This window comes from Pseudophryne corroboree, unplaced genomic scaffold (genome assembly GCF_028390025.1).
Source record: "Pseudophryne corroboree isolate aPseCor3 unplaced genomic scaffold, aPseCor3.hap2 scaffold_523, whole genome shotgun sequence".
In the NCBI taxonomy this organism is placed as follows: domain Eukaryota; kingdom Metazoa; phylum Chordata; class Amphibia; order Anura; family Myobatrachidae; genus Pseudophryne; species Pseudophryne corroboree.
Window position 1 is genome coordinate 74,713 of NW_026970126.1, and position 18,675 is coordinate 93,387.

Sequence of the window (18,675 nt, forward strand, 5' to 3'; positions counted from 1 at the left end):
TTCTGATAGGGGAATGGGGGGGATGTCAGCTCTGAGAGGGAGAGAGTAAGGGGATCCTCTGTTCTGATAGGGGAATGGGGGGGGGGTCAGCTCTGGGAGGGAGAGAATAAGGGGATCATCTGTTCTGATAGGGGAATGGGGGGATGTCAACTCTGAGAGGGAGAGAGTAAGGGGATCATCTGTTCTGATAGGGGAATGGGGGGGATGTCAGCTGAGAGGGAGAGAGTAAGGGGATCCTCTGTTCTGATAGGGGAATGGGGGGGATGTCAGATCTGAGAGGGAGAGAGTAAGGGGATCATCTGTTCTGATAGGGGAATGGGGGGGATGTCAGATCTGAGAGGGAGAGAGTAAGGGGATCATCTGTTCTGATAGGGGAATGAGGGGGGGATGTCAGCTCTGAGAGGGAGAGAGTAAGGGGATCCTCTGTTCTGATAGGGGAATGGGGGGGGGGATGTCAGCTCTGGGAGGGAGAGAGTAAGGGGATCCTCTGTTCTGATAGGGGAATGGGGGGATGTCAGCTCTGGGAGGGAGAGAGTAAGGGTTTCCTCTGTTCTGATAGGGGAATGAGGGGGATGTCAGCTCTGAGAGGGAGAGAGTAAGGGTATCCTCTGTTCTGATAGGGGAATGGGGGGGGGGGGGATGTCAGCTCTGGGAGGGAGAGAGTAAGGGGATCCTCTGTTCTGATAGGGGAATGGGGGGATGTCAGCTCTGGGAGGGAGAGAGTAAGGGGATCCTCTGTTCTGATAGGGGAATGGGGGGGGATGTTAGATCTGGGAGGGAGAGAGTAAGGGGATCCTCTGTTCTGATAGGGGAATGGGGGGGATGTCAGCTCTGAGAGGGAGAGAGTAAGCGGATCCTCTGTTCTGATAGGGGAATGGGGGGGATGTCAGCCCTGGGAGGGAGAGAGTAAGCGGATCCTCTGTTCTGATAGGGGAATGGGGGGGATGTCAGCCCTGGGAGGGAGAGAGTAAGGGGATCATCTGTTCTGATAGGGGAATGGGGGGGATGTCAGATCTGAGAGGGAGAGAGTAAGGGGATCCTCTGTTCTGATAGGGGAATGGGGGGATGTCAGCTCTGAGAGGGAGAGAGTAAGGGGATCATCTGTTCTGATAGGGGAATGGGGGGGATGTCAGATCTGAGAGGGAGAGAGTAAGGGGATACTCTGTTCTGATAGGGGAATGGGGGGATGTCAGCTCTGAGAGGGAGAGAGTAAGCGGATCCTCTGTTCTGATAGGGGAATGGGGGGGATGTCAGCCCTGGGAGGGAGAGAGTAAGGGGATCATCTGTTCTGATAGGGGAATGGGGGGGATGTCAGATCTGAGAGGGAGAGAGTAAGGGGATCCTCTGTTCTGATAGGGGAATGGGGGGAGATGTCAGATCTGAGAGGGAGAGAGTAAGGGGATCCTCTGTTCTGATAGGGGAATGGGGGGATGTCAGCTCTGAGAGGGAGAGAGTAAGGGGATCCTCTGTTCTGATATGGGAATGGGGGGGATGTCAGCTCTGAGAGGGAGAGAGTAAGGGGATCCTCTGTTCTGATAGGGGAATGGGGGGGATGTCAGCTCTGAGAGGGAGAGAGTAAGGGGGTCATCTGTTCTGATAGGGGAATGGGGGGGATGTCAGCTCTGAGAGGGAGAGAGTAAGGGGATCCTCTGTTCTGATAGGGGAATGGGGGGGGGGTCAGCTCTGGGAGGGAGAGAGTAAGGGGATCATCTGTTCTGATAGGGGAATGGGGGGGATGTCAGCCCTGGGAGGGAGAGAGTAAGGGGATCATCTGTTCTGATAGGGGAATGGGGGGATGTCAGCTCTGAGAGGGAGAGAGTAAGGGGATCATCTGTTCTGATAGGGGAATGGGGGGGATGTCAGCTCTGAGAGGGAGAGAGTAAGCGGATCCTCTGTTCTGATAGGGGAATGGGGGGGATGTCAGCTCTGAGAGGGAGAGAGTAAGCGGATCCTCTGTTCTGATAGGGGAATGGGGGGGATGTCAGCTCTGAGAGGGAGAGAGTAAGGGGATCCTCTGTTCTGATAGGGGAATGGGGGGGATGTCAGATCTGAGAGGGAGAGAGTAAGGGGATCATCTGTTCTGATAGGGTAATGGGGGGGATGTCAGATCTGAGAGAGAGAGAGTAAGGGGATCATCTGTTCTGATAGGGGAATGAGGGGGGGATGTCAGCTCTGAGAGGGAGAGAGTAAGGGGATCCTCTGTTCTGATAGGGGAATGGGGGGGGATGTCAGCTCTGGGAGGGAGAGAGTAAGGGGATCCTCTGTTCTGATAGGGGAATGGGGGGATGTCAGCTCTGGGAGGGAGAGAGTAAGGGTATCCTCTGTTCTGATAGGGGAATGAGGGGGATGTCAGCTCTGAGAGGGAGAGAGTAAGGGTATCCTCTGCTCTGATAAGGGAATGGGGGGGGGGGATGTCAGCTCTGGGAGGGAGAGAGTAAGGGGATCCTCTGTTCTGATAGGGGAATGGGGGGATGTCAGCTCTGGGAGGGAGAGAGTAAGGGGATCCTCTGTTCTGATAAGGGAATGGGGGGGATGTCAGATCAGGGAGGGAGAGAGTAAGGGGATCCTCTGTTCTGATAGGGGAATGGGGGGGATGTCAGCTCTGAGAGGGAGAGAGTAAGCGGATCCTCTGTTCTGATAGGGGAATGGGGGGGATGTCAGCCCTGGGAGGGAGAGAGTAAGGGGATCATCTGTTCTGATAGGGGAATGGGGGGGATGTCAGATCTGAGAGGGAGAGAGTAAGGGGATCCTCTGTTCTGATAGGGGAATGGGGGGATGTCAGATCTGAGAGGGAGAGAGTAAGGGGATCCTCTGTTCTGATAGGGGAATGGGGGGGATGTCAGCCCTGGGAGGGAGAGAGTAAGCGGATCCTCTGTTCTGATAGGGGAATGGGGGGGATGTCAGCCCTGGGAGGGAGAGAGTAAGGGGATCATCTGTTCTGATAGGGGAATGGGGGGGATGTCAGATCTGAGAGGGAGAGAGTAAGGGGATCGTCTGTTCTGATAGGGGAATGGGGGGATGTCAGCTCTGAGAGGGAGAGAGTAAGGGGATCATCTGTTCTGATAGGGGAATGGGGGGGATGTCAGATCTGAGAGGGAGAGAGTAAGGGGATCCTCTGTTCTGATAGGGGAATGGGGGGATGTCAGCTCTGAGAGGGAGAGAGTAAGCGGATCCTCTGTTCTGATAGGGGAATGGGGGGGGGATGTCAGCCCTGGGAGGGAGAGAGTAAGGGGATCATCTGTTCTGATAGGGGAATGGGGTGGATGTCAGATCTGAGAGGGAGAGAGTAAGGGGATCCTCTGTTCTGATAGGGGAATGGGGGGAGATGTCAGATCTGAGAGGGAGAGAGTAAGGGGATCATCTGTTCTGATAGGGGAATGAGGGGGGGATGTCAGCTCTGAGAGGGAGAGAGTAAGGGGATCATCTGTTCTGATAGGGGAATGGGGGGGATGTCAGCTCTGAGAGGGAGAGAGTAAGGGAATCCTCTGTTCTGATAGGGGAATGGGGGGAGATGTCAGATCTGAGAGGGAGAGAGTAAGGGGATCCTCTGTTCTGATAGGGGAATGGGGGGATGTCAGCTCTGAGAGGGAGAGAGTAAGGGGATCCTCTTTTCTGATAGGGGAATGGGGGGGATGTCATCTCTGGGTGGGAGAGAGTAAGGGGATCCTCTGTTCTGATAGGGGAATGGGGGGGATGTCAGCTCTGGGTGGGAGAGAGTAAGGGGATCCTCTGATAGGGGAATGGGGGATTGTTACACTAGAACTGTCCTCATACTTCTCCTGACTGACCCCGTTAGTGCATATCACTGGAACACGGCCCTGTCACCTACGTTCCCAGCATCCTCTATTGGTTTCCATTCATCTGTGACTATTCCTGATTATTTCCTGGATTATGTTGCTGGAACGGCTCATTTATTCACATCTGTACTGGCGTATACTGATTCTCCGTATTCCACATCAACATTATAACTATCACATAGGGGGTCATTCCAAGTTGTTCGCTCGGTAAAAATCTTCGCATCGCAGCGATTTTCCGCTTAATGCGCATGCGCAATGTCCGCACTGCGACTGCGCCAAGTAAATTTGCTATGCACTTAGGAATTTTACTCACGGCATTTTCATCGTTCTGGCGATCGTAATGTGATTGACAGGAAATGGGTGTTACTGGGCGGAAACAGGCCGTTTTATGGGCGTGTGGGAAAAAACGCTACCGTTTCCGGAAAAAACGCAGGAGTGGCCGGAGGAACGGAGGAGTGTCTGGGCGAACGCTGGGTGTGTTTGTGACGTCAAACCAGGAACGACAAGCACTGAACTGATCGCAGATGCCGAGTAAGTCTGGAGCTACTCAGAAACTGCTACGAGGTGTGTAATCGCAATATTGCGAATACATCGTTCGCAATTTTAAGATGCTAAGATTCACTCCCAGTAGGCGGCGGCTTAGCGTGAGCAACTCTGCTAAAATCGCCTTGCGAGCGAACAACTCGGAATGACCCCCATAATTCTCAAGATTCATAGTCAGGGTTACGCAGTACGCTCAGATCCACCTCACTGGGGACCCTACATGGACTACTGCAGCCATATTATAGAACTAGGAAATTAGGTTTTTATATTGACTGTATATTCATATTAATTGTGAACATTAAATATTGTTATTTATTCTCCAAGCTGTGTCAACTTTTCATTAATTGTTCTGATGGTTATACCCCCATAGCGCTGTTCTCTATCGTTACATTTTACATCACACGACAGCACCTAATCCGCCAAATCACTCGCCACCGCCCAAACCGCCAATTCACACGCCACCGTCTAATCCGCCAATTCACACACCACCGCCCAATCCTCCAAATCACTCGCCACCGCCCAAACCGCCAATTCACACGCCACCGTCTAATCCGCCAATTCACACGCCAGCGCCTAATCCGCCAATTCACATGCCAGCGCCTAATCCGCCAATTCACACGCCAGCGCCTAATCCGACAATTCACACGCCAGCGCCTAATCCGCCAATTCACACGCCAGTGCCTAATCCGCCAATTCACACGCCAGTGCCTAATCCGCCAATTCACACGCCAGCGCCTAATCCATGTGTCCTCAATTTACTAACATTTAATATTCGTATTAAACAGTGATCTAGAACCCTGGGTAACACTCACCTGACTTACACTCTGCATTATTTCCTCTTCCAGTCATATCATCTGAGCGTATCGAAGCCCTGGATAGGAAAAGTGCCCCATCTCCTCCTGCCAGAGAACAAGGGAATAATGTATAACGCTGGTGGTGGATGCCTCACTCCTCCCTCACCTTTATATTAGGTATAACGCTGGTGGTGGATGCCTCACTCCTCCCTCACCTTTATATTAGGTATCACGTTGGTGGTGGATGCCTCACTCCTCCCTCACCTGTATATTAGGTATCACGCTGGTGGTGGATGCCTCACTCCTCCCTCACCTTCATATTAGGTATCACGCTTGTGGTGGATACCTCACTCCTCCCTCACCTTTATATTAGGTATCACGCTGGTGGTGGATGGCTCACTCCTCCCTCACCTTTATATTAGGTATCACGCTGGTGGTGGATGCCTCACTCCTCCCTCACCTTTATATTAGGTATCACGTTGGTGGTGGATGCCTCACTCCTCCCTCACCTGTATATTAGGTATCACGCTGGTGGTGGATGCCTCACTCCTCCCTCACCTTCATATTAGGTATCACGCTTGTGGTGGATACCTCACTCCTCCCTCACCTTTATATTAGGTATAACGCTGGTGGTGGATGCCTCACTCCTCCCTCACCTTTATATTAGGTATCACGCTGGTGGTGGATGCCTCACTCCTCCCTCACCTTTATATTAGGTAACACGCTGGTGGTGGATGCCTCACTCCTCCCTCACCTGTATATTAGGTATCACGCTGGTGGTGGATGCCTCACTCCTCCCTCACCTTTATATTAGGTATCACGCTGGTGGTGGATACCTCACTCCTCCCTCACCTTTATATTAGGTATAACGCTGGTGGTGGATGCCTCACTCCTCCCTCACCTCTATATTAGGTATAACGCTGGTGGTGGATGCCTCACTCCTCCCTCACCTTTATATTAGGTCTAACGCTGGTGGTGGATGCCTCACTCCTCCTTCACCTTTATATTAGGTATAACGCTGGTGGTGGATGCCTCACTCCTCCCTCACCTTTATATTAGGTATAACGCTGGTGGTGGATGCCTCACTCCTCCCTCACCTTTATATTAGCTATAACGCTGGTGGTGGATGCCTCACCTTTATATTAGGTATAACGCTGGTGGTGGATGCCTCACTCCTCCCTCACCTTTATATTAGGTATAACGCTGGTGGTGGATGCCTCACTCCTCCCTCACCTTTATATTAGGTATAACGCTGGTGGTGGATGCCTCACTCCTCCCTCACCTTTATATTAGGTATAACGCTGGTGGTGGATGCCTCACTCCTCCCTCACCTTTATATTAGCTATAACGCTGGTAGTGGATGCCTCACTCCTCCCTCACCTTTATATTAGGTATAACGCTGGTGGTGGATGCCTCACTCCTCCCTCACCTTTATATTAGGTGTAACGCTGGTGGTGGATGCCTCACTCCTCCCTCACCTTTATATTAGGTATAACGCTGGTGGTGGATGCCTCACTCCTCCCTCACCTTTATATTAGGTATAACGCTGGTGGTGGATGCCTCACTCCTCCCTCACCTTTATATTAGGTATAACGCTGGTGGTGGATGCCTCACAACTCCCTCACCTTTATATTAGGTATAACGCTGGTGGTGGATGGCTCACTCCTCCCTCACCTTTATATTAGGTATAACGCTGGTGGTGGATGGCTCACTCCTCCCTCACCTTTATATTAGGTGTAACGCTGGTGGTGGATGCCTCACTCCTCCCTCACCTTTATATTAGGTATAACGCTGGTGGTGGATGCCTCACTGCTCCCTCACCTTTATATTAGGTATAACGCTGGTGGTGGAAGCCTCACTCCTCCCTCACCTTAATATTAGGTATCACGCTGGTGGTGGATACCTCACTCCTCCCTCACCTTTATATTAGGTATCACGCTGGTGGTGGATGCCTCACTCCTCCCTCACCTTTATATTAGGTATAATACTGGGTGTGGATACCTCACTCCTCCCTCACCTTTATATTAGGTATCACGCTGGTGGTGGATGCCTCACTCCTCCCTCATCTTTATATTAGGTATACGCTGGAGGTGGATGCCTCACTCCTCCCTCACCTTTATATTAGGTATAACGCTGGTGGTGGATGCCTCAGTCCTCCCTCACCTTTATATTAGGTATAATACTGGGTGTGGATACCTCACTCCTCCCTCACCTTTATATTAGGTATAACGCTGGCGGTGGATGCCTCACTCCTCCCTCACCTTTATATTAGGTATCACGCTGGCGATGGATGCCTCACTCCTACCTCACCTTTATATTAAGTATAACGCTGGCGATGGATGCCTCACTCCTCCCTCACCTTTATATTAGGTATAACGCTGGCGGTGGATGCCTCACTCCTACCTCACCTTTATATTAGGTAACACGCTGGCGATGGATGCCTCACTCCTCCCTCACCTTTATATTCGGTATAACGCTGGTGGTGGATGCCTCACAACTCCCTCACCTTTATATTAGGTATCACGCTGGTGGTGGATGCCTCACTCGTCCCTCACCTTTATATTAGGTATCACACTGGTGGTGGATGCCTCACTCCTCCCTCACCTTTATATTAGGTATAACGCTGATGGTGGAAGCCTCACTCCTCCCTCACCTTTATATTAGGTATAACGCTGGCAGTGGATGCCTTACTCCTCCCTCACCTTTATATTATGTATAACACTGGTGATGGATGCCTCACTCCTATCTCACCTTTATAATAGGTATAACATTGGTGATGGATGCCTCACTCCTCCCTCACCTTTGTATTAGGTATAACGCTGGCAGTGGATGCCTCACTCCTCCCTCACCTTTATATTAGGTATAACACTACGTTTGTTTTCATGCACCCCTCACCCCAATCCCAACCCCACCCCAAGACTAATTAGGCAATTAGAAGTTTCCAGAGAGTGGCAGCAGGGACACAGAGACAGAGAGGGTGGCAGCAGGGACACAGAGACAGAGAGGGTGGCAGCAGGGACACAGAGACAAAGAGAGTGGCAGCAGGGACACAGAGACAGAGAGGGTGACAGCAGGGACACAGAGACAGAGAGGGTGGCAGCAGGGACACAGAGGGTGGCAGCAGGGACACAGAGACAGAGAGAGTGGCAGCAGGGACACAGAGACAGAGAGGATGGCAGCAGGGACACAGAGACAGAGAGGATGGCAGCAGGGACACAGAGACAGAGAGGGTGGCAGCAGGGACACAGAGACAGAGAGGGTGACAGCAGGGACACAGAGTGACAGCAGGGACACAGACAGAGAGGGTGGCAGCAGGGACACAGAGACAGAGAGGGTGACAGCAGGGACACAGAGGCAGAGAGGGTGGCAGCAGGGACACAGAGACAGAGAGGGTGGCAGCAGGGACACAGAGACAGAGAGAGTGGCAGCAGGGACACAGAGACAGAGAGAGTGGCAGCAGGGACACAGAGACAGAGAGGGTGACAGCAGGGACACAGAGACAAAGAGTGACAGCAGGGACACAGACAGAGAGGGTGACAGCAGGGACACAGAGACAGAGAGGATGGCAGCAGGGACACAGAGACAGAGAGGATGGCAACAGGGACACAGAGACAGAGAGTGGCAGCAGGGACACAGAGACAGAGAGGGTGGCAGCAGGGACACAGAGACAGAGAGAGTGGCAGCAGGGACACAGAGACAGAGAGGATGGCAGCAGGGACACAGAGACAGAGAGGATGGCAGCAGGGACACAGAGACAGAGAGGGTGGCAGCAGTGACACAGAGACAGAGAGGGTGACAGTAGGGACACAGAGACAAAGAGTGACAGCAGGGACACAGACAGAGAGGATGGTAGCAGGGACACAGAGACAGAGAGGGTGACAGCAGGGACACAGAGACAGAGAGGGTGGCAGCAGGGACACAGAGACAGAGAGGGTGACAGCAGGGACACAGAGACAGAGAGGGTGACAGCAGGGACACAGAGACAGAAAGGGTGGCAGCAGGGACACAGAGATAGAGAGGGTGGCAGCAGGGACACAGAGAGAGAGGGTGGCAGCAGGGACACAGAGACAGAGAGGGTGGCAGCAGGGACACAGAGACAGAGAGTGGCAGCAGGGACACAGAGACAGAGAGTGACAGCAGGGAGACAGAGGGTGGCAGCAGGGACACAGAGACAGAGAGGGTGGCAGCAGGGACACAGAGACAGAGAGTGGCAGCAGGGACACAGAGACAGAGAGGATGGCAGCAGGGACACAGAGACAGAGAGTGGCAGCAGGGACACAGAGACAGAGAGGGTGGCAGCAGGGACAGAGACAGAGAGTGGCAGCAGGGACACAGAGACAGAGAGGATGACAGCAGGTACACAGAGACAGAGAGGGTGACAGCAGGGACACAGAGACAGAGAGGATGACAGCAGAGACACAGACAGAGAGGATGACAGCAGGGACACAGAGACAGAGAGGGTGGCAGCAGGGACACAGAGACAGAGAGGGTGGCAGCAGGGAGACAGAGAGGGTGACAGCAGGGACACAGACAGAGAGGGTGGCAGCAGGGACACAGAGACAGAGAGGGTGGCAGCAGGGACACAGAGACAGAGAGTGGCAGCAGGGAGACAGAGAGGGTGACAGCAGGGATAAAAGAGACAGACAGTGGCAGCAGGGACACAGAGACAGAGAGGGTGGCAGCAGGGACACAGACAGAGAGGGTGGCAGCAGGGACACAGAGACAGAGAGTGGCAGCAGGGACACAGAGAGTGGCAGCAGGGATAGAGATAGAGAGGGTGGCAGCAGGGACACAGACAGAGAGGGTGGCAGCAGGGACACAGAGACAGAGAGTGGCAGCAGGGACACAGAGACGGTGGCAGCAGGGACACAGAGACAGAGAGTGGCAGCAGGGACACAGACAGAGAGGGTGACAGCAGGGACAGAGAGACAGAGAGGGTGACAGCAGGGACACAGAGACAGAGAGGGTGGCAGCAGGGACACAGAGACAGAGAGTGGCAGCAGGGACACAGAGACAGAGAGGATGACAGCAGGGACACAGAGACAGAGAGGGTGACAGCAGGGACACAGAGACAGAGAGTGGCAGCAGGGACACAGAGACAGAGAGGATGGCAGCAGGGACACAGAGACAGAGAGGGTGGCAGCAGGGACACAGAGACAGAGAGGGTGGCAGCAGGGACACAGAGACAGAGAGTGGCAGCAGGGACACAGAGACAGAGAGTGGCAGCAGGGACACAGAGACAGAGAGGATGGCAGCAGGGACACAGAGACAGAGAGGATGGCAGCAGGGACACAGAGACAGAGAGTGGCAGCAGGGACACAGAGAGGGTGGCAGCAGGGACACAGAGACAGAGAGTGGCAGCAGGGACACAGAGACAGAGAGGATGACAGCAGGTACACAGAGACAGAGAGGGTGACAGCAGGGACACAGACAGAGAGGATGACAGCAGGGACACAGAGACAGAGAGGATGACAGCAGGGACACAGAGACAGAGAGGGTGACAGCAGGGATAAAAGAGACAGAGACAGTGGCAGCAGGGACACAGAGACAGAGGGTGACAGCAGGGACACAGAGACAGAGAGTGGCAGCAGGGACACAGAGACAGAGAGTGGCAGCAGGGACACAGAGACAGAGAGTGGCAGCAGGGACACAGAGACAGAGAGGATGACAGCAGGTACACAGAGACAGAGAGGGTGACAGCAGGGACACAGAGACAGAGAGGATGACAGCAGGGAGACAGACAGAGAGGATGACAGCAGGGACACAGAGACAGAGAGGGTGGCAGCAGGGACACAGAGACAGAGAGGGTGGCAGCAGGGACACAGAGACAGAGAGGGTGACAGCAGGGACACAGACAGAGAGGGTGGCAGCAGGGACACAGAGACAGAGAGGGTGGCAGCAGGGACACAGAGACAGAGAGTGGCAGCAGGGACACAGAGACAGAGAGGGTGACAGCAGGGATAAAAGAGACAGAGACAGTGGCAGCAGGGACACAGAGACAGAGAGGGTGGCAGCAGGGACACAGACAGAGAGGGTGGCAGCAGGGACACAGAGAGTGGCAGCAGGGACACAGAGACAGAGAGTGGCAGCAGGGACACAGAGACGGTGGCAGCAGGGACACAGAGACAGAGAGTGGCAGCAGGGACACAGACAGAGAGGGTGACAGCAGGGACACAGAGACAGAGAGTGGCAGCAGGGACACAGAGACAGAGAGGATGACAGCAGGGACACAGAGACAGAGAGGGTGACAGCAGGGACACAGAGACAGAGAGTGGCAGCAGGGACACAGAGACAGAGAGGATGGCAGCAGGGACACAGAGACAGAGAGGGTGGCAGCAGGGACACAGAGACAGAGAGGATGGCAGCAGGGACACAGAGACAGAGAGTGGCAGCAGGGACACAGAGACAGAGAGGGTGGCAGCAGGGACACAGAGACAGAGAGGGTGGCAGCAGGGACACAGAGACAGAGAGGGTGGCAGCAGGGACACAGACAGAGAGGGTGGCAGCAGGGACACAGAGACAGAGAGTGGCAGCAGGGACACAGAGACAGAGAGTGGCAGCAGGGACACAGAGACGGTGGCAGCAGGGACACAGAGACAGAGAGTGGCAGCAGGGACACAGAGACAGAGAGTGGCAGCAGGGACACAGAGACAGAGAGGATGACAGCAGGTACACAGAGACAGAGAGGGTGACAGCAGGGACACAGAGACAGAGAGGATGACAGCAGGGACACAGACAGAGAGGATGACAGCAGGGACACAGAGACAGAGAGGGTGGCAGCAGGGACACAGAGACAGAGAGGGTGGCAGCAGGGACACAGAGACAGAGAGGGTGACAGCAGGGACACAGACAGAGAGGGTGGCAGCAGGGACACAGAGACAGAGAGGGTGGCAGCAGGGACACAGACAGAGAGGGTGGCAGCAGGGACACAGAGACAGAGAGTGGCAGCAGGGACACAGAGACAGAGAGTGGCAGCAGGGACACAGAGACAGAAAGGATGGCAGCAGGGACACAGACAGAAAGGATGGCAGCAGGGACACAGAGACAGAGAGGGTGGCAGCAGGGACACAGAGACAGAGAGTGGCAGCAGGGACACAGAGACAGAGAGGGTGACAGCAGGGACACAGAGACAGAGAGGGTGACAGCAGGGACACAGAGACAGAGAGGGTGGCAGCAGGGACACAGAGACAGAGAGTGGCAGCAGGGACACAGAGACAGAGAGGATGACAGCAGGGACACAGAGACAGAGAGGGTGACAGCAGGGACACAGAGACAGAAAGGATGGCAGCAGGGACACAAAGACAGAGAGGGTGGCAGCAGGGACACAGAGACAGAGAGTGGCAGCAGGGACACAGAGACAGAGAGGGTGACAGCAGGGACACAGAGACAGAGAGGGTGACAGCAGGGACACAGAGACAGAGAGGGTGACAGCAGGGACACAGAGACAGAGAGGGTGGCAGCAAAGACACAGACAGAGAGGGTGACAGCAGGGACACATAGACAGAGAGGGTAACAGCAGGGACACAGAGTGGCAGCAGGGACACAGAGACAGAGAGAGTGACAGCAGGGACACAGAGGCAGAGAGAGTGACAGCAGGGACACAGAGACAAAGAGTGACAGCAGGGACACAGAGACAGAGAGGGTGGCAGCAGGGACACAGAGACAGAGAGGGTGACAGCAGGGATAAAAGAGACAGAGACAGTGGCAGCAGGGACACAGAGACAGAGGGTGACAGCAGGGACACAGAGACAGAGAGTGGCAGCAGGGACACAGAGACAGAGAGTGGCAGCAGGGACACAGAGACAGAGAGTGGCAGCAGGGACACAGAGACAGAGAGGATGACAGCAGGTACACAGAGACAGAGAGGGTGACAGCAGGGACACAGAGACAGAGAGGATGACAGCAGGGACACAGACAGAGAGGATGACAGCAGGGACACAGAGACAGAGAGGGTGGCAGCAGGGACACAGAGAGGGTGACAGCAGGGACACAGACAGAGAGGGTGGCAGCAGGGACACAGAGACAGAGAGGGTGGCAGCAGGGACACAGAGACAGAGAGTGGCAGCAGTGACACAGAGACAGAGAGGGTGACAGCAGGGATAAAAGAGACAGAGACAGTGGCAGCAGGGACACAGAGACAGAGAGGGTGGCAGCAGGGACACAGACAGAGAGGGTGGCAGCAGGGACACAGAGACAGAGAGTGGCAGCAGGGACACAGAGACAGAGAGTGGCAGCAGGGACACAGAGACGGTGGCAGCAGGGACACAGAGACAGAGAGTGGCAGCAGGGACACAGACAGAGAGGGTGACAGCAGGGACACAGAGACAGAGAGTGGCAGCAGGGACACAGAGACAGAGAGGATGACAGCAGGGACACAGAGACAGAGAGGGTGACAGCAGGGACACAGAGACAGAGAGTGGCAGCAGGGACACAGAGACAGAGAGGATGGCAGCAGGGACACAGAGACAGAGAGGGTGGCAGCAGGGACACAGAGACAGAGAGGATGGCAGCAGGGACACAGAGACAGAGAGTGGCAGCAGGGACACAGAGACAGAGAGGGTGGCAGCAGGGACACAGAGACAGAGAGGGTGGCAGCAGGGACACAGACAGAGAGGGTGGCAGCAGGGACACAGAGACAGAGAGTGGCAGCAGGGACACAGAGACAGAGAGTGGCAGCAGGGACACAGAGACGGTGGCAGCAGGGACACAGAGACAGAGAGTGGCAGCAGGGACACAGAGACAGAGAGTGGCAGCAGGGACACAGAGACAGAGAGGATGACAGCAGGTACACAGAGACAGAGAGGGTGACAGCAGGGACACAGAGACAGAGAGGATGACAGCAGGGACACAGACAGAGAGGATGACAGCAGGGACACAGAGACAGAGAGGGTGGCAGCAGGGACACAGAGACAGAGAGGGTGGCAGCAGGGACACAGAGACAGAGAGGGTGACAGCAGGGACACAGACAGAGAGGGTGGCAGCAGGGACACAGAGACAGAGAGGGTGGCAGCAGGGACACAGACAGAGAGGGTGGCAGCAGGGACACAGAGACAGAGAGTGGCAGCAGGGACACAGAGACGGTGGCAGCAGGGACACAGAGACAGAGAGTGGCAGCAGGGACACAGAGACAGAAAGGATGGCAGCAGGGACACAGAGACAGAGAGGGTGGCAGCAGGGACACAGAGACAGAGAGTGGCAGCAGGGACACAGAGACAGAGAGGGTGACAGCAGGGACACAGAGACAGAGAGGGTGACAGCAGGGACACAGAGACAGAGAGGGTGGCAGCAGGGACACAGAGACAGAGAGTGGCAGCAGGGACACAGAGACAGAGAGGATGACAGCAGGGACACAGAGACAGAGAGGGTGACAGCAGGGACACAGAGACAGAAAGGATGGCAGCAGGGACACAAAGACAGAGAGGGTGGCAGCAGGGACACAGAGACAGAGAGTGGCAGCAGGGACACAGAGACAGAGAGGGTGACAGCAGGGACACAGAGACAGAGAGGGTGACAGCAGGGACACAGAGACAGAGAGGGTGACAGCAGGGACACAGAGACAGAGAGGGTGGCAGCAAAGACACAGACAGAGAGGGTGACAGCAGGGACACATAGACAGAGAGGGTAACAGCAGGGACACAGAGTGGCAGCAGGGACACAGAGACAGAGAGAGTGACAGCAGGGACACAGAGGCAGAGAGAGTGACAGCAGGGACACAGAGACAAAGAGTGACAGCAGGGACACAGAGACAGAGAGGGTAACAGCAGGGACACAGAGACAGAGAGGGTGGCAGCAGGGACACAGAGGCAGAGAGTGGCAGCAGGGACACAGAGGCAGAGAGTGGCAGCAGGGACACAGAGGCAGAGAGTGGCAGCAGGGACACAGAGACAGAGAGTGGCAGCAGGGACACAGAGACGGTGGCAGCAGGGACACAGAGACAGAGAGTGGCAGCAGGGACACAGACAGAGAGGGTGACAGCAGGGACACAGAGACAGAGAGTGGCAGCAGGGACACAGAGACAGAGAGGATGACAGCAGGGACACAGAGACAGAGAGGGTGACAGCAGGGACACAGAGACAGAGAGTGGCAGCAGGGACACAGAGACAGAGAGGATGGCAGCAGGGACACAGAGACAGAGAGGGTGGCAGCAGGGACACAGAGACAGAGAGTGGCAGCAGGGACACAGAGAGGGTGACAGCAGGGACACAGAGACAGAGAATGGCAGCAGGGACACAGACAGAGAGGGTGGCAGCAGGGACACAGAGACAGAGAGGGTGGCAGCAGGGACACAGACAGAGAGGGTGGCAGCAGGGACACAGAGACAGAGAGGGTGGCAGCAGGGACACAGACAGAGAGGGTGGCAGCAGGGACAAAGACAGAGAGGGTGACAGCAGGAACACAGACAGAGAGGGTAACAGCAGGGACACAGAGACAGAGAGTGGCAGCAGGGACACAGAGAGGGTGACAGCAGGGACACAGAGACAGAGAGTGACAGCAGGGACACAGACAGACAGAGAGGGTAACAGCAGGGACACAGACAGAGAGGGTAACAGCAGGGACACAGACAGAGAGGGTAACAGCAGGGACACAGAGTGGCAGCAGGGACACAGAGACAGAGAGAATAACAGCAGGGACACAGACAGAGAGGGTAACAGCAGGGACACAGAGTGGCAGCAGGGACACAGAGACAGAGAGTGTGACAGCAGGGACACAGAGACAAAGTGACAGCAGGGACACAGAGACAGAGAGGGTGATAGCAGGGACATAAAGAGGAGCAGAAGGAACGTAGGGACAGACAGAGGTGCAGCAGCAGCAGTAGCGCAAGTAGAAAACAATTCCTAATGGTACTTTGTGCGCCAAAAATGGGCATAGTCACACGCCACAAGAGGCATGGCCACTGCAAATGGGGGCGTGTCAACATGGCACAACACCCATTCCTTTCCATTCCAAATGCATCTTACCTACATGGTGGTTTCTCACAATGGGGAACTTGAAAAGAAATGTATCCTCCCTGGTTCTTCAGCGTCATCAGTCGGCAATCATTTTTCATGTAGGAAATCACATGGTCCGGAAGATACCTGTTTGTATAGGAATATAACCAAAGTCATCGTCATACAACAGAGGATCAGCCAGACTCATGCCACCTGTGTCACCTTCTAAGCCCTGCGTCTCTCAGCCACACCATTATCTTCTCCCTCCGTCTCTCAGCCACACCATCTTCTCCCTCCGTCTCAGCCACACCATCATCTTCTCCCTCCGTCTCTCAGCCACACCAACATCTTCTCCCTCCGTCTCTCAGCCACACCATCTTCTCCCTCCGTCTCTCAGCCACACTATATTCTTTCCTCTCCGTCTCTCAGCCACACCATCATCTTCTCCTTCCGTCTCTCAGCCACACCATCTTCTCTCTCCTTCTCTCAGCCACACCATATTCTTTTCTCTCCGTCTCTCAGCCACACCATCTTCTCTCTCCTTCTCTCAGCCACACCATATTCTTTTCTCTCCATCTCTCAGCCACGCAGTCGTCTTCTCTCTCCGTCTCTCAGCCACACCATATTCTTCTCTCTCCTTCTCTCAGCCACACCATCTTCTTCTCTCTCCATCTCTCAGCCACGCAGTCGTCTTCTCTCTCCGTCTCTCTGCCTGCCCCCTTCTTCTCTGTGTCTCAGCCTGCCCCCTCCTTTTCTGTGTCTCTCTGCCTGCCCCCTCCTTCTCCCTGTGTCTCTCAGCCTGCCCCCTCCTTATCTCTGTGTCTCTCAGCCTGGCCCCTCCTTCTCTCTGTGTCTCTCAGCCTGCCCCCTCCTTATCTCTCTGTGTCTCTGCCTGCCCCCTCCATTTCTGTGTCTCTCAGCCTGTCCCCTCCTTCTCTCTGTGTCTCTAAGCCTGCCCCCTCCTTCTCTCTGTGTCTCTCAGCCTGCCCCCTCCTTCTCTCTGTGTCTCTCAGCCTGCCCCCTCGTTTTCTCTGTGTCTCTCTGCCTGCCCCTTCTTCTCTCTGTGTCTCTCAGCCTGCCCCCTCCTTCTCTCTCTCAGCCTGCCCCCTCCTTCTCTCTGTGTCTCTCAGCCTGCCCCCCTCCTTCACTCTGTCTCTCTGCCTGCCCCCTCCTTTTCTGTGTCTCTCAGTCTGCCCCTCCTTCTCTCTGTGTCTCTCAGAATGCCCCCTCCTTCTCTCTGTGTCTCTCAGCCTGCCCCCTCCTTATTTGTGTCGCTCTGCCTGCCCCTTCTTCTCTCTGTCTCTCTCAGCCTGCCCCCTCCTTATCTCTCTGTGTCTCTGCCTGCTCCTCCTTCTCTCTGTGTCTCTCAGCCTGCCCCCTCCTTCTCTCTGTGTCTCTCAGCCTGCCCCCTCATCTCTCTGTCTCTCTCAGCCTGCCCCCTCCTTATCTCTCTGTCTCTCAGCCTGCCCCCTCCTTCTCTCTGTGTCTCTCAGCCTGCCCCCTCCTTCTCTCTGTGTCTCTCAGCCTGCCCCTTCTTTTCTCTGTGTCTCTCAGCCTGCCCCCTCCTTCTCTCTCTCTCTCTCAGCCTGCCCCTTCCTTCTCTCTGTGTCTCTAAGGCTGCCCCCTCCTTCTCTCTGTCTCTCTCAGCCTGCCCCCCTCCTTCACTCTGTCTCTCAGCCTGCCCCCTCCTTCTCTCTGTGTCTCTCAGTCTGCCCCTCCTTCTCTCTGTGTCTCTCAGCCTGCCCCCTCCTTCTCTCTGTGTCTCTCAGCCTGCCCCCTCCTTCTCTCTGTGTCTCTCAGTCTGCCCCCTCCTTCTCTCTGTGATTCTCTGCCTGCCCCTTCTTCTATCTGTGTTTCTCTGCCTGCCCCCTCCTTCTCTGTGTGTCTCTCAGCCTGCCCCCTCCTTCTCTGTGTCTCTCTGCCCGCCCCCTCCTTCTCTCTGTGTCTCTCAGCCTGCCCCCTCCTTATCTCTCTGTGTCTCTGCCTGCCCCCTCCATTTCTGTGTCTCTCAGCCTGTCCCCTCCTTCTCTGTGTCTCTCAGCCTGCCCCCTCCTTCTCTCTGTGTCTCTCTGCCTGCCCCCTCCTTCTCTCTGTGTCTCTCAGCCTGCCCCCTCCTTATCTCTGTGTCTCTCTGCCTGCCCCCTCCTTCTCTCTGTGTCTCTCAGCCTGCCCCCTCCTTATCTCTCTGTGTCTCTCAGCCTGCCCCCTCTATTTCTGTGTATCTCAGCCTGTCCCCTCCTTCTCTCTGTGTCTCTCAGCCTGCCCCCTCCTTCTCTCTGTGTCTCTCTGCCTGCCCCCTCCTTTTCTTTGTCTCTCAGCCTGCCCCCTCCTTCTCTCTGTCTCTCTCAGCCTGCCCCCTCCTTATCTGTGTCTCTCTGCCTGCCCCTCCTTCTCTGTGTCTCTCAGCCTGCCCCCTCCTTATCTATCTGTGTCTCTGCCTGCCCCTCCTTCTCTCTGTCTCTCTGCCTGCCCACTCCTTCTCTCTGTGTCTCTCAGCCTGCCCCCTCCTTCTGTGTCTCTCAGTCTGACCCATCCTTCTCTCTGTGTCTCTCAGCCTGCCCCCTCCTTCTCTCTGTCTCTCTCTGCCTGCCCCCTCATTCTCTCTGTCTCTCT

The 18,675-nt window shown here is 55.3% G+C and overlaps 1 long non-coding RNA gene across 2 annotated transcripts in view; it reads right to left on the minus strand.

Moving 5' to 3' along the window:
- LOC135031668 (uncharacterized) overlaps nt 1-18,675 on the minus strand; it is a 176,470-nt gene that overhangs the window by 74,564 nt on the left and 83,231 nt on the right. For both annotated transcript variants that reach the window (XR_010227326.1, XR_010227325.1), the window contains exons 3-4: nt 16,093-16,209; nt 5,153-5,239 (exon numbers count right to left, since the gene is read on the minus strand). This is a non-coding gene — a long non-coding RNA (uncharacterized LOC135031668). The remainder of the gene's footprint in view (nt 1-5,152; nt 5,240-16,092; nt 16,210-18,675) is intronic.